We start from the raw sequence: 15,652 nt of genomic DNA, 5'->3' as shown, positions 1-15,652 counted from the left end.
TAGCTACATTGGAGAAACCAAACGACATATCTCGGACCGCATCCGTGAACATAAAGCAGACTTGAAACACGGTAGGACGAACTCCTCTGCCGTGGCAGATCACTGTTATAATTCAGTGGGCTCACATGACATTGACTTCTCCAAGACGGAGGTTCTTTGCAAACCAACCGGCTACCATGAGAGATTCGTTCATGAGGCCATTCACATATACAAGTGTAGGGGTGCTATGGGGAATAAACACATGGCACGGGAAGGTGTGGTTCACCCACACCTTGGTGGCTACAACGTCCACTAAGGCTCCAGTGGGTATAAAGTGCGGGGAGCCAGGGAGCTCGGGGCAGAGTGTGGGGCCCGAGGCTGAAGCAACCAGTGAAGAAAGGCCAGCTAGGTGAGACCCTGGAACTCCTGTGACAGTTGCCCTTTTCAGGGCCGGCACAGCAAGCCAGTGGTGCGGCCCCAGAGCCCCAGAGTCAGAGTCCTTCTAAGGGCCGGTCTGGTCGGCAGGGTGCCGAGATCTGTGCCTAACCAGGGCTGGATCTCATAGCCTCCCTTAGAGCCCTACCAGGTGGAACTGGGAGCCTAGAGCTTAGGCTAGAGAGCCTGGGGTGTGTTCCTGAGTTATACGGGTGGAGGGGCCGCTACCCCTTCTAGTGTAACCCTTGTTAAGGTTTAAATAAATAGTGCTGCTTCTATTCTGCCGTCTCCGTGTCCTGGAACCCACTACAGTAGTATAGTGTATAGTAGTGTAGTGTATAGTAGTGTAGTGTATAGTAGTGTAGTGTATAGTGTAGTGTATAGTATTGTAGTCGTTAAACACCGCCACCGCCTGACACTGCCAATTCGTAAGGTTGCGTCAGTATACAAAATGAGTTCCTCTCCAACATCCAAGCTGTGAGTCCTAAACTCATGCCACATTTTGCTAACTTTCTAAACCCTTACTGGTTGGCCATGCCGGGTGGTGGCGGGTTTAATGACATTCATCACCCAAAAACAACGACTACTGGATGTTAATGTAGATGTTTATTGTTCATGTTGTTATTCCTCGTTATTAAAGAAGCCTACTATTACTGGATGTTAATGTAGATGTTGTTTATAGTTCATGTTGTTATTCCTCGTTATTAAAGAAGCCTACTACTGCTGGATGTTAATGTAGATGTTGTTTATAGTTCATGTTATTATTCCTCGTTATTAAAGAAGCCTACTACTACTGCCTGTTAATGTAGACGTTGTTTATTGTTCATGTTGTTATTCCTCGTTATTAAAGAAGCCTACTACTACTGGATGTTAATGTAGATGTTTATTATTCACGTTGTTATTCCTCGTTATTAAAGAAGCCTACTACTACTGGATGTTAATGTAGATGTTGTTTATAGTTCACGTTATTCCTCGTTATTCAAGAAGCCTACTACTACTGGATGTAGATGTTGTTTATTGTTCACGTTATTCCTCGTTATTAAAGAAGCCTACTACTACTGGATGTTAATGTAGATGTTGTCTATTGTTCAGATTGCCACGTATTCTTGGTTCTTTCGGTAAAGTCACGTAGAAAGGAAACAATAAAATAAGTAGGCTCACATGACATTGACTTCTCCAAGACAGAGGTTCTCTGCAAGCCATGTGGCTACCATGAGATATTCGTTCATGAGGCTATCCACAAACACAGAGACAATTTCAACCGAGAAGATGGATTCTGGCTTAGCAATCATTGGAAGGATTTGATAAACCATTTCGGGTCTTAATTGATTGTTCACGCTTACGTTGGCTTTCAGACCGCATCAATTATTTTCGTCTCCCCCCTCCTCTTTTCCGAACATAGATGGACTCGTCCATCTGAACAAACTTGTCAAATCGCTCTCCGTGGTGCTAACGTTAAAAATAACTGCCACTTTTTTCAAATTTTCTTGGATGATGATTTGACATTTCGGTGTTGATTTGGAGTAGATTGTTTAACTGTTGCATACCGGGTGGTGAAATGCTTTGCCGAGTACCTGAACTGTTTGACCAAGTGAATTCATGAAGAGTTCGATACGAGTTTGAGCGTTAATATTCTTGCAGAACAACAAAGGTCTGATATTTTAAACATTCCTGATTGTACGTTTATTGCGACAACGTTCAAGGGGAACACGTGTGGAGGCGAGTTCCGGGTGAAGTCTCCGCTTACCTGGCAACCATGGTGGCTGTCCGCTGATCACTCTCGCTCCGTCACAGCTACGAGCTGTAGGGACGGGACGCTCCACCCTGGCGCTGTTTTAATTCACGGCACCAAGAGCGGAGAGCCTCATCCCTGCAGTTCCCTCCTGTTGTGCCGCATCATTTACCGCGTAACGAGGCAACGTTTTCATGAGCAGTGCGTTCCACTACACACCCACACGAGCGAACCATGTGCAACAGTGTGCGTACATACAGACACGAACAAACACGCGGGTGCACATACACACACGAGCGCTTACTTGTAAACACGGATGAGTGGAGATGCACGCACGAGTGTGGTCACCACCTGGCTAGCTACACTAGTCACGTGATAACTAGTATACTAAACTATACACTACACTATACACTCCACTATACACTACACTACTATACACTACACCAGGGGTGTCCAAAGTTTTTTTAGTGAGGGCCAAATACAGAAAAATAAACAAAAGGCCGGGCCACACACTAGAGGTGACATTGACACATGAATACTGTGTGTATTTCTAACTCACCCATAATGTGAAGAACATTGCACTCAGTGGGAGCAGTGATGCTGTCCGTTGGATTGAAGGATGGCTGACATGTCAGGAGAAAGTTTGGTGGTTGAGACACGAAGGACTTCACAGAGATGGCTATCAGTCATTCTGGTTCTCAGTCTGCTTTGTTCTTATTTAACAGAGAATATGTTTGTTCACATATGTATGTTGAGCCGAACAGGCTCATTCTTTTTGCATGGTGTCTCATCAGAGGAAACTTGGCATTATCCAAACTCTGATAGAAGTCAGGGAGGGAGAGAAGCTGATGTTGACTCTTCAGAGAATCATCACATTGCATTTCAATCAGTTCTAACTGCAGACTCTCTTCCACTTATTCTGCATCCACCAGGAAGGGGGTCGAGAACAGCTTGATTTGTTTTTCAATGACAGAAAAATATTGGAAACGCTGGTTGAATTCTGTCACGAGAGGTACAATCACAGACACATTTCTCCTTTTTAGCAGAAAGGTCGGCCTTTGGAAAAGCAGACTTGATTTCAGACAGCGCAGGGAAGTGTGCAGCATTAAAGCTTCGTAGTTGTCTCTCAAACAGGCGTAGCTTTACACAGAAGGCTTTCATGTGCGCATGCAGGTGTGGCACCAGCTGTTCTTTGCCTTGTAGGTTCTTGTTCAGTGTATTCAGATGATGAGTAAGATCAACTAAAAATGCCAGGTCTGCCAGCCACAGAGGGTCACTCAGTTCATGAAGAGGTCGGCCCTTCTCTTTCAAAAACTGGTCGATTTCTGATCTCAGCGAATAAAACTGCTGCAGCAGAGAGCCGTGGCTGAGCCAGCGCACATCAGAGTGGTAGAGTACATCCCCGTATTCAGCATCCACATCAGATAGGAAAGCTTGAAATTCTCTGTGGTACAGTCCTCTAGCTCGAATTATGTTGACAGTTTTTACAAGTGTTCATCACATCGCCCAGCTGGACAGTCTTGGCACACAGTGCTTCTTGGTGGATTATACAGTGCATCCTAACAGCCTCACCTCCGCTCTCTTTTACCTTGGCGCACACCATCGATGCCATTCCTTTGCGCTCGGCCGTCATGGCCGGAGCTCCATCCGTTGTTACTCCACAGAGCTTGTCCCATTTAAGCCCCATCTTTTCAACTGCCTCTGACACAGCTTCAAAAATATCTCTACCCGTCGTTGTGCCTTTTAGGCTCATCATATCAAGCAGTTCCTCCGTACAGCAAAAATTATCATCTACTCCCCGCAAAACAATTAACAGCTGCGCGGTGTCTGTGGCATCTGTGCTCTCGTCGCATGCTATCGAGTAAAAATCAAAAGCACAAGCTTTGTCTCTCAGCTGAAGTTTCAAGTTAGCTGACAAGTCCTCGATTCTCCGCACCACTGTATTTCTGGATAAGCTCACGCTGTTGAAATCCTGCACTTTTTCCGGGCACATTATTTCTGTGACTTTGATGAGGCACTGCTTTATGAAATCCCCGTCTGAGAACGGTTTGCCGTGCTGGGCAATAAGTTTAGTGACTTCATAGCTTGCTGTTGTGGCATTTTCCTGTATTTTGTTAGCACGAAAAAAATTGTTGTTGAGCTTGCAGGCTAGCCGCCATTTGCTTGACTTTCTGTGTTCGTTCGGCACCAGTGTACGATGTGTAGCTCTGATGTTTGGTCTCATAGTGCCGACGGACATTATACTCTTTCATCACAGCAACATCTTCATTGCAAATCAAACAGACACACTTTCCGTTGATTTCTTTGAAAAAATATTCATTTTCCCACCGTGTTTGAAATCTTCTACTCTCACTTGCTATTTTGCGTTTCTTCGGTGCTGCCATTTCTGGTGACTCGCGGTAAAAGTTTTTCTTTGCTTAATTTTGTTTAGTGGAGAAGCACGGTTTTCAGTGGCTGGCTCCATCTAGTGTTGAAACTGAGAAGTGCAACAGAGTTGAGCTCAAGCTTCTTGTGCGGCCCATATTCTATTATATTTTCAGAATTTGCTGCGGGCCGTAGTTTGGACACCCCTGGTTTAGAAGGACGAGTCCATGTATGTTCGGAAAAGAGGAGGGGGGAGACGAAAAATTAATGCATGCTGTCTGAAAGCCACCATTAAATTAGCGCTCGTTTACCATTGATTTACTTATTGTTAGCGAGACTATCCTTGCCAAATTACTTGTTTAAGAGATAGCAACTCGCCAGGTTTTTAAGAGGAAAAACCAAAGAGGCAAATTGCTGGGAGGTGCGGCCACAGGCCAAAGAGTGACGCACCTTGAATGTCGTCATTCAAGGTGCGTCACTCTACATATGAATGTACTCGTCGTCGCTATTAAATCATTGTTTACTGTCGAGCAAGGGCGGGCACGTCAAAGTTGTTTCCCACTGAAGCAAGTTGAGTGGTGGGTGTTGATTGGTTACTCGCGATGAGCACCTGCCCCAAGTCTGTTACGGCTACACGGGGGGGGGGGGGGGGGGTTTCTGTCCTTGCCTTTGGTCAGAATCAGAATCTCAATCAATATTCACACTGGAGGAATACGATGAACTATAAAGCTCGTTCTCACAGATGTTCAGTACCCTTGGTTCGCCTCGTAGACCGCGACCGCTTCGGCCCAAGTGGCTGTGGATGAGGACCTCACAGGCTTCTTAGAATCCGGAGTCAAAAGGGAGGGAACCGGGGGCGGAGGAAAAAAAAAAGTTGTGAAGCGTGCCACTAAGCACGCTCCTCACGTACAGCTGCAGAGACGAAGATCCCCGCCTGGTAGCCTTGGGCCAGAGCTGTGCTGAAGACCAGCACGGCACACCGCGCCTGGCCACCTTTGTCTCCCCTATGCTGATGCCTTCAAGGGGAGGTCTCCACATTGGTAATGTTTTAACACGTTGAATCAGATGCTGTAATCGTTTTGAGTCTGATTGGATGTAGAGGAGGCCCATGACTTAAACAAACAACTCAACAACTGGAATATAAATTCGCGCTAATCCTGCCGACTCCCCACACGGGAATCTACACACACACAGCAACACTCACTCCACTCACCATGTCAATGTCTTTCTGTGCAATCTTCTCGTACGAGGTCATTCTTCGGGAATCTTGAGCGTCGCAAGAACGCGGCTATTTGGCTGACGGCACGGCACGTCACGTGCTCCTTGGCGCACGAATCAGAGAGGAGCCCAGCACACGAACCACTAGCACGCGCCTCGCGCACCCTTCTGAACAGACTGTTGGTAGAAGGTGCGCACACACACACCCCAACAAATACACTTCATACATGACACACATGAATACGAATGTAAATACACGTTCTGCCGTCCAAATATTGAATTCAGATACCAAGTTGCAAATTCATCAGAATATTTATTTATACAAATCAATCACTCACAAAACCACCTACCCACCCTCTCAAGTTCGCACACACACACAATAGCTCATTCACCAAGCCGTGCTGGCCTGCACAGGTGCTCGCTAACAGCACCTGCCCCGACAGTCTGTTCAGGTGCTCGGGGCAGGTGCCCGCTAACAGCGCCTGCCCCAACAGTCTGTTAAGGTGCTCGGGGCAGGTGCCCGCTAACAGCACCTGCCCCAACAGTCTGTTAAGGTTGTCAGGGCAGGTGCTCGCTAACAGCACCTGCCCCAACAGTCTGTTAAGGTGCTCGGGGCAGGTGCTGTGTGTGTGTACTGTGCGTGTGTGTACTGTGTGTGTCTACTGTGCGTGTGTGTGTACCGTGTGTGTGTGTACCGTGTGTGTGTACTGTGTGTGTGTGTACTGTGAGTGTGTGTGAGTACCGTGCGTGTGTGTGTGTGCTGTGCGTGTGTGTGTGTGTACAGTGTGTGTGTGTGTACCGTGCGTGTGTGTACCATGCGTGTGTGTGCGTGCCGTGCGTGTGTGTATGTGTGCGTGTGTACCGTGCGTGTGTGTACCGTGAGTGTGTGTGTACCGTGCGTGTGTGTGTGTACCGTGCGTGTAACGTGCATGTGTGTGTGTACCGTGTGTGTGTGTACTGTGTGTGTGTACTGTGAGTGTGTGTGAGTACCGTGCGTGTGTGTGTGTGCCGTGCGTGTGTGTGTGTGTACAGTGTGTGTGTACCGTGCGTGTGTGTACCATGCGTGTGTGTGCGTGCCGTGCGTGTGTGTGTGTGTAACGTGCGTGTGTGTACCGTGCGTGTGTGTGTGTACTGTGTGTGTACTGTGCGTGTGTGTACTGTGCGTTTGTGTGTGTATATACTGCGTGTATGTGTACTGTGCGTGTGTGTGTGTACTGTGTGTGTCTACTGTGCGTGTGTGTGTACCGTGTGTGTGTACTGTGTGTGTGTACTGTGTGTGTGTACTGTGAGTGTGTGTGAGTACCGTGCGTGTGTGTGTGTGCCGTGTGTATGTGTACAGTGTGTGTGTGTACCGTGCGTGTGTGTACCATGTGTGTGTGTGTGTGCGTGCCGTGCGTGTGCGTATGTGTGCGTGTGTACCGTGCGTGTGTGTACCGTGAGTGTGTGTGTACCGTGCATGTGTGTGTACCGTGCGTGTGCGTGTAACGTGCATGTGTGTGTGTAACGTGCGTGTGTGTACCGTGCGTGTGTGTGTACTGTGCGTGTGTGTACTGTGCATTTGTGTGTGTACTGTGTGTGTGTACTGTGCGTGTGGGTGTACTGTGCGTGTGTGTGTGTAACGTGTGTGTACCGTCTGTGTGTGTACTGTGTGTGTGTGTACTGTGTGTGTGTGTACTGTGCGTGTGTGTGTACTGTGTGTGTACTGTGTGTATGTACTGTGTGTGTGTGTACTGTGCGTGTGTGTGCACCGTGCGTGTGTGTGCACCGTGTGTGTGTCCCGTGCGTGTGGGTACTGTGCGTGTGTGTACTGTGTGTGTGTACTGTGTGTGTGTGTACTGTGTGTGTGTACTGTGTGTGTGTGTACTGTGTGTGTACTGTGTGTGTGTAACGTGTGTGTATTGTGTGTGTGTGTACCGTGTGTGTGTGTACTGTGTGTGTGTGTACTGTGTGTGTGTGTACTGTGCGTGTGTACTGTGTGTGTGTGTGTACTGTGTGTGTGTATTGTGTGTGTGTGTACCGTGTGTGTGTACACTGTGTGTGCACCGTGTGTGTGTACTGTGCGTGTGTGTGTAACGTGTGTGGCGGTAGTCTAGCGGTTAGTGCGCTAGCAACCTCAGCAAAGATGAGCGTTTTGAATTATATAAATTAAAAAAGAGGAATGATATTGTAGTCCTCTCAGCTGACAAAGGCAATGCTACTGTCATCATGGATAAAATAGAATACAACAACAAAATTAAAGAATTACTCGACGATGGTAGTTATACAAAAATAAAAAGAGATCCCACCAACAGCCTCGTCACACAAACCAACAAAATAATTTCTGATTCAACCGCATTAATTGATCAATCTAAACAGTTTTCGTTGAAACCTTCTGCTGCCAGGCCACCAAGATTATACGGCTTACCAAAAATACATAAAGTAGATACACCCCTTCGTCCCATAGTCTCTACTATCGGCTCCCCCACCTACAAACTAGCTCGTTTTTTGTCTGAAATCCTGCATCCTTTCACTGGAAAGACCACCTCTGCGGTACAAAATTCTACTCACCTGGTATCGACAATCAAGGGTATTTCCCTGTCCCCAGACGACCTGCTTGTCAGTTTTGATGTAGTTTCCTTATTCACCAAGGTTCCTGTACCTGACACCATTGCAATCATTGAAGACTTAGTTCATCAAGGACTAAACACTGAGGTACCCCCCCTGGTGAGACATTGTTTAACCAATACATACTTCACTTGGAATGGAACTTTCTACAAACAAACTGAGGGCACCCCAATGGGCTCCCCCCTTTCTCCAGTTATAGCTAACATTTTCATGGAGAAATTTGAGACTGACGCCATCCAGACTGCCACTCTGCGCCCAACCTTATGGAAGAGGTACGTGGATGACACTTTTGTCATCTGGCCACATGGCCGGCCTGCTCTAGACCAATTCTTCGACCACATCAATTCCATACACCCAGCCATCAGATTTACCATGGAAGTCGAAATAGATGGCAAGATACCTTTTTTGGATGTCCTAATTAAAAAGAGACCTGATGGTTCAATGAGCCACTCTGTCTACAGGAAAGCTAATCATACGGATGCTTATCTGAAACCGGATTCCCACCACCATCCATCACAGAAGAATTCTCTCATCAAGACTCTGTATCATAGAGCCCAATGCATATCCGACCAGGAACACATAAGCAGTGAACTCAAGCACGTACACCAAGCTCTTAGGGCTAATGGTTACTCCGACTATATAATCCGCAAAGCTATCACTCAAACCATGAAGAAGAACCCTCTTGAGGAGCCTTTCAAAACCATCACTTTACCCTACATTGCTGGGATCACAAAAAAGATCTCCAAAATCTTGAATAAACACAAGATCCAGGTCCGTTTCAACACATTACATAAAATCCGTGATCTGGTTCCGCCGTTTAAAAATAATTTTTTGCAAACCAACACACCTGAAGACGACCGTTTGAGTTATGGTCGAAACGTCATGAGAATTTTTTATTGGATTATATATATTTTATTATTTTGTTGTTTCTCTTCAACGTGACTTTACCGAAAAAACTAAGTATATAATTTATTCAGTTACAGAGCCGCTCATTGTGGGAGGGGCGTGTCTCTTACCCCGGAAGTGACGTCATGATACCTGCTTACCCGCGTGACGTCGCGAGGTAACAGGAGGCTGCCGATCCGCGCTTGGACTGAAATCCGAGGTGAGAAATTCTCATGGTGGTCATGGTGGTTGTTGTTTACCAAGGTAGAGCCTCTCTCTCTCTCGTAGGGATGTCAGTTGAGTAGCAGCGAGCATGGGAATCGATGTCCAGGTTGGAACTTTACAACGCGGGGCCTCGCCACGCGGGGCCTTGCCTCCTGCCCTCGCCTGATTGCGTTCACTTTAATTATCTCGCTTAAGTTTAATTTGTCTTCACCCGGCTCGCCACTGTGTAACTTTGTTTTATTGTAAATATTCACGCAGTTTTTATTTTTTTCACCAGGCCAAGCCCGCTTGAGCTGCTATACCGCTCTTGTTATCAGAAGCGACCTGCCCACAACAACACAAGGTGAGGCTTTGTCAACGTGTGTGAATGTTTTGACTTAAAACTTTGGTGACTGCAGGAATTAATATTCTTGGTTCTTTCGGTAAAGTCACGTAGATAGAAAATAAAATAAAATAACATAATAAAAATAAAAAAATGTAAATAAAGCAAAAAACCCCCACGTTTTGATTGCAACACAAGTGGTCTTTATTTAATGTAATTGTATTATCTGTTATTGTTATTTTTTATCTACGTAACTTTACCGAAAGAACCAAGAATACGTGTGTCAATGTCTATCGGTCAAAGACACTATACGTAGAGACGCGCAAACTCCAAATATACAGCAGGCGTCAGGGTCGGGATCGAACCCACGACTTCCTGTATACCAGGTGAGGTAGTTAACATCTCACCACGGAGAGAGACACGCAAACTCCAGTTAGCCTCGGCTATGTTTGTTGATCCTCAATTAATTACTTGGTGGAGTGATTAAGCATTAATGCTGAGCAGATGAAGGTGGCCAGGCATGGTTCTGGACATGCCACCGCCTCTTGACCCGTGACAGTGTCAAGTTTGTGTTTGCAGTAAAGTCTATGCTAAATTATCCTGTTATGTAAACCCCTTTGTCAAGGTGCCTCACTTCTCTCAACCAGTTTAAAAGACGCTACGAATCTTAGCAGCGTTCATTGTAGCTTTGTCGTCCCGACAGGTTTGTTCCTTTCACCTGAAGAAGGCCACTTGTGTTGTGGCCGAAACGTCGTGAGAATTTTATTGTTTTATTTTATTATTTTATTCTCATTCTACGTGACTTTACCAAAAGAACCAAAGAAGATCTATTAACTCTGTTGAACACGGAAGTTATATCAAAACAATAGTTTTTTTTTTCTCTGGAAGTCTTTGTAAGAATGGAAACAGGAGGTGAACACAGCACACACATTCAGCTGAAGTCGGATCTGTTCATACCAGCATTTAAGGACATCTGAGCCTGGATTCACACCTCTAAGTTGCGATTGAACATTAATTCATGCATTTCTGCATAACACAAATAGTTTTGTTTTCAACACCCTTTGCCGAAATTATGTACTCGGAGTTTTGAGTTAACATTCATCTTGAAGATACGAGGGCTTCCAGGCATATTTATGACCATTTGCCCTCTCATTGTGTGCCATGACAGCCCGTGTGAGGTATTTGGGAAACTTTTTCACTGCATCATGAATATATAAATAAGTATAGACGTGCAAGTCACATGTGACTGTATATATGCATTCCTCTGTGCCTCGATACTGACGTGTAGATGGTGTGCATATTCTTATTTTCTGTCTGCAGCTGACACTGGTCTGATGGAGCAAAGGCAGTCAGCACAGCAGCTCGGTACGACAAGTCAATATTGCGACCAGCGTGCATACAGCACGGATCGGACTGGAAATTTGACACAGCACCAGAGAACTCGCAGAGGAGAGAAACCCTTCAAGTGCACTGTGTGACAAGGCATTTTCATGGCCATCAGTTCTTGAGACCCACCAGAGAACACACACAGGAGAGAAACCCTTCAAGTGCACTGTGTGTGGGAAGGCATTTTCACAGTCATCTGCTCTTAAAATACACCAGAGAACACACACGGGAGAGAAACCCTTCAAGTGCAGTGTGTGTGGGAAGGCATTTTCACGGTCATCTGCTCTTAAAAGACACCAGAGAACACACACGGGAGTGAAACCCTTCAGGTGCACCTTGTGCGGGAAGGCGTTTGCCCATTCATCAGTTGTTCAGACCCACCAGAGAACACACACAGGAGAGAAACCCTTCAAGTGCAGTGTGTGTGGGAAGGCATTTTCACAGTCATCTGGTCTTAAAAAACACCAGAGAACACACACAGGAGAGAAACCCTTCAAGTGCACTGTGTGTGGGATGGCGTTTGCACAGTCACCACATCTTAAAGTACACCAGAGAACACACAGGAGAGAAACCCTTCAAGTGCACTGTGTGCGGGAAGGCATTTGCATGGCCATCAGTTCTTCAAAGACACGAGAGAACACACACGGGAGAGAAACCCTTCCAGTGCACTCTGTGCGGGATTATGTTTGCACAGTTGCCACATCTTAAAGTACACCAGAGAACTCACACAGGAGAGAAACCCTTCAGGTGCACTCTGTGCGGGAAGCCATTTGCAGATTCATCAAATCGTCAAAGACACCAGAGAACACACACGGGAGAGAAACCCTTCAAGTGCAGTGTGTGTGGAAAGGCATTCTCACATTCATCTATTCAAAAACACCAGAGAACACACAGGAGAGAAACCCTTCAGGTGCACTCTGCTGGAAGGCGTTTGCAGATTCATAAAATCTTCAAGTGCACCAGAGAATGCACAAGCATAGGAAGATCCACAAGGAGTTTAGTCTGAAGTCAGCTTGTGAAAGTCAAAGTGCCGCAATGAGCCCATCCCTCATGAAACAAGAACCGGAGGAAAATCCCAGCTTTGACACTTAAAGGTATCGAGGTGAAATGTGAAGAGGTGACGGTGAAGAGGGAAGAAGTGATGAGCGAAGAAGTGATGGTGAAGAGGGAAGAAGTGATGGTGAAGAGTAAAGAAGTGCAGGTTAAATGTGAAGATGGAGATTCAACTTCAAAATCCGACCTTCACATCGATGGAGGCAACGTGAAGCAGGAGGAGAATTCTGACTGTGAGGCAGAGCGAGGCAACTCCCAGCAGTTTGTGGAAGTGTAGGTGTGGGTGGACTTGCTCCTAGACAATACAAAGTCAAGTGGAGACCCGGTAGATGTGTAAGCCATAGACGATGTCGCTCCAATAGATGCACCTTTGTCACAGGCCTTTAATGACAATAATGTGAAGTTGGACACTCATTTCTTAGGTTCATCCTGCAGAGTAAGGGCGGCCAATCTTTGTGGGCCCGTGGGTTGGGTAGATCTCCAACCAGGAGCGAGAGACAATAAGCCCCCAAGCATTCACTATGTTATCATAATAATTGCATTTACACGGTGCTTGCTTAACCGCCTCAGCAACTCGGAGTTTTGTATCTCGTCTGAAACACTCGAAGAGCATCCCCAAATAGCAGCTTCCCCTGTGTGGCGCAAGGTGGTGGCCCTGCACCAGCCTGCATGTGGACAAGAGCCTGTTAGTAGGGGGCGATGATGCGTCATCTCGGTTGTGTAGTTTGTAGGCAATCTTGATTCGAAGCTTTCGTGACTGCAGGAATCCACACTCTTGAGTTATTTCGGTAAAGTCACCACGTGGGTAGAAACAACAGATCACGGCGTTTAGATCACAACACAAGCAATCGTCATCAGGTGGGACAACCACAGCAAGAGAAACTGCTGAAGTAGTAGGCGCCTACTCCAGCAGTTTCTTATTAGTGCTGCTGTGCTTGTCCCACCTGATGACGATTGCTTGTGTTGCCATCGAAACGCCGTGATTTATTATTTGTAGCGTAATGTTTAGAATTTGATACATTTTGACCCAGACGCCAGCATGCAACGGCCTACTCGTTTTGAATGACGCAACAATAGTACGGTGTACATACACGGTTAAGCAGACGGTGCGTATTTGTAAAATAACTTCTTGTTAATACGATGTAACGTGATGCAGTCAATTTCGCTGCAGTAATTCAATGTTGATAATATGCCCGTCAATGATTTAGAATTAATACTTGTCTGACTGTGCGCGTACAGGTAACATTTTGTCTGTGAGGGTCAAACATTGAATAAGTGATGTTAGGACAAAGTGTGTGTTTGTTTTGGAAGTAACCTGTACAGAGAACTCAGGTGAGACCCGTTGTTCTTGTGATACAGGTCAAAGGGTACTTTTGTGTTTCACGAAGCATCTGCCCCTGGAGCAACTCATTCTCTTTGAAATAGGGAGCACACTCGGATCATTCATCAGTCACAAGGCATACCACTTAAAAGTTACACGTATAGGACGAGGTACATTCTCTACAACACGAATTGTAGTTTTGTCTTACGTGTTGACGTAGATTTTGTCTAACTGGGACTAGAAATGCTCCTTGCTGATTCACGTCTGGATGTTCGTGACCATCGGTTGAAGCAAACCCCACTGCTGTTGAGACGCTGTGCACCATTTAATGGTCCAACACATTGACGGCCTTCAGGCCAGGAAAGTCACAACATTTGCACACGAAGGACGCATTCACGCAAGTACCCCATGCTCCGTTTTGAAGTTTTAAAATGAAACATCTTGAATTGTGTTGTGTTTTGAATTAGATGATTTTATTTCTTCATTAAAAGCTTGTATCAATTTACATCTGGAAGACTTCATTGAAAAGGACATTTCGTGTGAATTTTCTCTCGTCATTAAGTAGATGGCCTTGCCGGGGGTTCGGTTCAATGCGGACACAAACAGGGTACATACACAATGTACACACACAGTTTATACACAGTGTACACACACACAGTGTATACACACAGTGTACACACACACAGTGTACACACAGTATATACACAGTGTACACACACAGTGTAGACAGTGTACACACAGTGTACATACACAAACTGTACACAGTGTACACACACACAGTGTATACACACAGTGAACACACTGTGCACACACAGTATACACACAGTATACACAAACAGTGTACACACACACTGTACACACACAGTGTACACACACACAGTGTACACACACACAGTGTATATACATAGTTTACACACACACTGTACACACAGTGTACACACACAGTATATACACATAGTGTACACACACACACAGTGTACACACACAGTGTACACACATAGTGTACACACACACAGTGTACACACACTGACACACACAGTGACAGACGCACAGTGACACTGACACAACAACAATCGCCATTCGCCACTAAGTGGTGGTGACGTCACCACGACGCTTGTGCCAGACACAGTGACACACACAGTGACACAGTGACACACACAGCGACACACAGTGCACACACAATGTACACACACAGTGTACACACACACAGTGTACACACACAATGTACACACAGTGTATACACAGTGTACACACATAGTGGACACAGTTTATACACACATTGTACACACACAGTGTACACACACAGTGTATACACATAGTGTACACACACAGTGTACACACACAGTGTATACACATAGTGTACACACACACAGTGTACACACACACAGTGTATACACAGTGTACACACACAGTGTATGCACAGTGTACACACACAGGGTAAACACACAGTGTATATATACACACAGTGTACACACATGCAGTGACACAAAGTTTATACACAGTGTACACACACAGTGTACACATACACTGTACACACACAGTGTACACATACACTGTACACACACAGTGTACACACACACAGTGTATACACACAGTGTACACACACACTGTACACACACACAGTGTATACACAGTGTACACACACACTGTACACACACAGGGTATACACAGTGTACACACACACAGGGTATACACAGTGTACACACACACAGTGTACACACGGTGTACATACAGTGTATACACAGTGTACACACGTGTACATACAGTGTATACACAGTGTACACACACAGGGTACACACAGTGTATACACACACAGTGACATGCACACAGTGACACACAGTGACACACAGTGACACACACACAGTGACACACAGTGACAGTGTATACACATAGTGTACACACACACAGTGTACACACACACACAGTGTACACACACACAGTGTATACACAATAATGTCCACGTTGTTGCTGAGCTCACACACCCAAGAGAGGGAGCAATGGAAAATGAATCTAAATCAACTTAAACTCCAACTCTGTGACGTCACCACTCTGGATTACCTCATCGGCGTGAAACGCCAGGCGGAGGTGTACCTCGCTAGTGAAGTCATGTCACCAAGGTATTCACCCC

The 15,652-nt window shown here is 45.9% G+C and overlaps 1 long non-coding RNA gene across 1 annotated transcript; it reads left to right on the top strand.

The window, feature by feature from the left end:
* Positions 1 to 9,335: 9,335 nt before the first annotated feature.
* On the top strand, positions 9,336 to 14,025 carry LOC142908876 (uncharacterized). The gene is made up of 3 exons (XR_012932020.1): positions 9,336 to 9,437; positions 9,720 to 9,785; positions 11,085 to 14,025. It is a non-coding gene; the product is annotated as an uncharacterized LOC142908876 (long non-coding RNA).
* Positions 14,026 to 15,652: the final 1,627 nt, after the last annotated feature.

This window comes from Petromyzon marinus, unplaced genomic scaffold (genome assembly GCF_048934315.1).
Source record: "Petromyzon marinus isolate PM22_M1 ecotype Great Lakes invasive population unplaced genomic scaffold, UKy_Petmar_22M1.pri1.0 PM_G_Scaffold_108, whole genome shotgun sequence".
Classification (NCBI taxonomy): domain Eukaryota; kingdom Metazoa; phylum Chordata; class Hyperoartia; order Petromyzontiformes; family Petromyzontidae; genus Petromyzon; species Petromyzon marinus.
Note: the sequence above shows the minus strand (reverse complement) of the source record. Positions and strands in the feature narration are given on the sequence as shown.